The sequence below is a fragment of the Macadamia integrifolia genome, chromosome 5, assembly GCF_013358625.1.
Source record: "Macadamia integrifolia cultivar HAES 741 chromosome 5, SCU_Mint_v3, whole genome shotgun sequence".
NCBI lineage: Eukaryota > Viridiplantae > Streptophyta > Magnoliopsida > Proteales > Proteaceae > Macadamia > Macadamia integrifolia.
In genome coordinates, this window is record NC_056561.1 from 25691458 (window position 1) to 25696188 (window position 4731).

Sequence of the window (4731 nt, forward strand, 5' to 3'; positions counted from 1 at the left end):
AAAAAAAAAAAAAAAGAAAGCAGTACTGAACATTAATCCATGGGAATAAAGTTAAAAGCTAACAGTGCTCTGAAGGGGTTCTATCTCCTTCACTGGAAACCTTTTGATGCCGGGTTAGGTTCGCTAAATAGTAAACAAATCCCAACCCACAAGTAGGACCATTAGGCACTGATGTACAGCAGTGGAAGACACATAGTAACAGCCAGAATAATGATTGGATTAGGGACCAAATAGGTTGATAGTAAGTTCACAGCAAGGATGTAGTATTCCCAAACAATAATCACAATGCAATCGTTGGATTAACTACAGAAGGCCCAGTATATGGCAGCTTGCAGTCAAAATAAGTAACTACATAGAACTGTCAAACCCTAGGGTAGAAGACCTTCAAATTAGTTCCAACAGTAGGTAGTGTTTACAATAAGAAACCCTTGAATTCTCTCTCACGACTGATGACCAGAATAGAGTTACAGAACAGTCCCAAAACAGAAACTATTGGTCAACTAACAATAACAGCTAACTGGCACCATGGATGGGCTCAAACTATTGTCGAGGGAAGGGTAACAGGTCCTCTTGAATGCTTCGAAAATTCAGACACTGATGATCACTGGATTGAGAGTAATGAACCTTGATAAACATATAGAAACTTAAGCACATTTTTAGCAACTCACAGACCTATGATTTCAGCCAATGGATAGGCCTGAAAACTGTTGAATGTATGCTGGGAAATGGATAAAAGAATACCAGAAGATGGCCTGAAGTTAATGACCAGATTGTGAGATATCGTGGCCTAAAGAGTTCTACCACAGATGATACAACACAAAACAATAACAACCATAAACTTATCCCAACTACATGGGGTCAGCTACATGGATCCGATAGCAGTATAAATAGTAAGAAATGAAAAGGCAGTAAAAGGTAATAAGAGAATAGTGCAGTAGAAGAAGTAATAAGAGGTAAAAACAAAATCCAGATCAGCATCTCGGGAACATCCCCCTAAAAGGGGTCAGATACACGAGTCCTCGTTCTCCAAACAGTTCTATCCGTGGTCATACTTCGGTTAAGCCCAAGCTTTTGCATGTATTTTCTTACCACTTCTCCTATAGTCAGTTTAGGTCCGCCCTTTCCTCTCTCAGCCTTATCTATTTGAATCTGGTCACTCTTCTGTACTGGCGCTTCATGTGGGTCCCTGTTGGATATGACCATACCACCTCAAACAGCTCTCGCAGAGCTTGTCCTAGATTGGTGCGACCCTCAAATTGGTTATGATATAGTCATTCCTTACTCTATCTCTCTTTGTCTTACCGCACATCCCCCCAACATCCTCATCTCTGCTACGCCCAGTTTGTCTATGTTACTTTCTTGACTACCCAACATTCTGCCCCATATGTCATAGTTGGTTTTATCACTATCCTGTAGAATTTTCCCTTAAGCTTAATAGGCAAGCGTTTGTCACAGATGATGCAAAAACTAAATTACCAGGGGGTAATTAGTCCTAGTAGGATTTATCATAAACTCCAACACAAATCAAGTTCAGATTCAACAAAAACTCAGATCTCGAAAGCAAGGTTGAATAGAGGAGATTTTGATTACTGACAAATCACAACTCAGATGAAGCTGAATTTCAGATCGCATGGAGATCCTATATGAGAGAACAAACCATCAAAATATGAACAAATTCTGCCAGCTGGATTGAGAGATCTACCGGTTGTGAGAAAAAAGAAACTTTTGGTGGTCTTCAGGAACTGGAGTTGTACGCGTTGGATGATCTGAATTTGGATAGATTGGTCCTCCTAAGGTCCTCAACAAACCCTCAAAATCCTGAAGCAATCAGAGATCTGGTCTAGGAGATACTCAAAAATTCTTCCCGGGAAGCCCTAAAACTGGAATCGATAGACTTTGTGTGAGTCTTCTTATCAGAAATCTTGAAGGGCTTCAATCTCACTTTAAACAACAAATAGATAAAAATAGAAGACAGAAAGGAAGAGGGTGAGAATCGATAGAGGAAGAAAGGGGCTAGGGGAATGTCTATCTCATACTGGGTTTCTCACTGTCCTGATGTAAGGCTAGGCAGGAACTACCCTAATCCTAGCTAGGATCCCACAAATTCAAATCTGAAATCAGATTTAGACCAGAGTTTGAATCTGGCGGAAATAGGAGGAAGCCTGCTGTTGGCTATAGGAGTCGCTGATGGAGCTCAAATTTTGATCGAATTCTCCTCGTGGTGCTATACAGACAATTCTGGTGGCCAAAATTGAGAGTTATGTTGTTGACATGAATTAGGAAACTTTTGACCACTCTTCAGAAACTAAAGTTCTGAGCATCGAATGATCCTCAAAATTGGAATGAAGATCCCTTGTAAGTTGTCTATGTATCCTTCAAAAAGATGAACTTCAACTGCTGGCTGGTTTAGGAGATCTAGATTTTGATCCAAGTTTCCAGAACCCTGACAATGGCTGGAATCGATTCTGATCTCCTTGGCTGTACTTGAACTGATCTGTAGGCTGAACTTCATGTCTTCAAATAACTCTCAAACACTCTCTCACAAAGGCTAAAACAAAACATAAGAAAGAAGAAAAGAGAAACTGATGGATGGTTGAGGAGGAAGAAGAAGGATAGGTTTTGGGCAACTATATCCGAGAGCAAAGCAGCATATTGGCTTATATAGGCTAGGCGCAGAATCACAAATTAGAAACAAATTAAAAAAGGAAGCTAACATAAAACAGAAACTAATGACTTTTAGTTAATTACTAACTTGTACTCTAAAAAACTTACATAAGACAATAGGGAAACATTCTATAAGAATAAATCTGACTTTGGCTACTTGTTAACACGAAAAAGGAAACAAAAAGAAACCAAATTAATGTGAAAAGTAATTTCTGGTTTTTGTTGGCTTGATGGGCTAACATTGCGGTTGGCTGGTCTGGAGTAAGTATAGCTCACAAATAAACTTCATTAGTCAATCAATATCTTTGTGTTACAGCAATGCCTCTTTATATAGTAGAGTTTAGGGACTCAATACATGGTAAGAAACTTTAAAAGAAAACAAATTAAAATTGAAAACCTATTGACTTAAGACACAAACTTCCTAGCAAATTATAACTTGCTCACTAAAAATATAAAGGACATAACTAAACTTCTAGAATACTCAAAATATAGAAACCTAATATTCTTAATGACTAATAGGCATAAAATAAATACTAATCCCGTATAGGACTTAAATCCCCAATATTTGGGCTTATAGAATTGACCCATTACAAAAGTAAACCAAAAATATAAAGCCCCTGGCCCACACAACCCATTGGACACTCAAAATAACACATATTAGTCCATTCTTGGTCCAGTTCGATGGCTGAAGTAGAGAACCAGAACTGCACCAAAATAGAAACAAGTCCCAAGGACCACATCACACCTGACCAGGCTGTCTCTCACATCAGTTGAATCCCACAACCGGTCTGGTCTGGTTTTGGCCTTGCACTTGCAATCTACATCAACAGGACTTCAGAACCAAGGTTCCGCAGGGAGTGTTGGAGCTTTTTAACAACAGCCTCTTGGAGTAATCAATGGAACAGAAAATAGAGGATCAACAGAAACTCGAATATCACACAGGGTATCTCAGAATTCCTTCACAGCAGCACTGGTTGCAGAGATAATTAAATAGAAACTAAAGAAAAAGGTAGAGACGGAAAGGGAAAGAAGAAGAAAGAAAAGAAGACGCATATGTCGGTCTCCCACCAACTAGAAGATGGCCTCTCACCAATCTCCACCTTGGAATCTCATTAAGGTTTGCTGCCTCTCACAGCGTGGGTGTCTCTCGCACATGCACAAAGCACTCATTCAATGGTTGTCAAATCGTGGGAGGCTAGGAAATGCATCCTCTATTTATAAATTGCCTTGTTACAAAAATTCAAATAACTACATAATCATGTATAGAACTTCAATCCTTAGTATCTAGGGTTATAGAATAGACCTGTTACAAAAGTAGACTGAGAATACAAAGCCCATGGTCTATACAACCCATTGGACACTCAAAGATACACATGATAGTCCACATAGTTTTTAAGGCGGTAAGGCGACGGAGGTGTTTGAGGGTCTTTCAGAGCGTCTTAGCGATAAGGCGGGCATAAAGCGTCGCCCTATCGACTAAAGCGTTCCTGTGTAATTTTTTTATAAAACCAATCAATTTGGCTCAAATCCTAGTTGAATCCTATTACTCATATATTAAATAAATATTAAAGGTTCATATTCATACCAATATAGGATATTCATCAAGAAAACAGATCAATAAAGTGAATAAACTAAGTTCATCTTCATCAATCATCAATCATCATAACATATTAACATATAATATAAATACATAATTATGAAACAAAATTATAAATATAAAGAAAAGAAGACATAAAAAATACAAGTATTTATTATACTTACCTCTATGATGCCAAAATGAGTGCCTAAGCCCTAAGGTCATCCACTATATTTCTACTCATGTCAAAGAAGAATGAAGCTCACCGCTGCTAGAGCAGAATGGTCGCCTGGATCAGTGGTTCTTCCTTATTCATTGATTTCTTCTCAAAGCCCTTTCTTAAAACCCTTGACAAAATCCAAACCCTATTTGTGAATCGTGTTTTTGTTTTGTTTGTTTTGGTTATTTTTGGTGGAGTAAATCTGATCCCATCTGATCCCATACATCTCAAGTATTAACAAAACCATACACCTACCAATAAAAAACCTATA

The 4731-nt window shown here is 38.3% G+C and overlaps 1 protein-coding gene across 1 annotated transcript in view; it reads right to left on the reverse strand.

Moving 5' to 3' along the window:
• The window catches only part of LOC122079479 (chorismate mutase 1, chloroplastic-like), an 18031-nt gene that overhangs the window by 895 nt on the left and 12405 nt on the right, over window positions 1-4731 (reverse strand). The gene's annotated exons all lie outside the window — the stretch shown is intronic.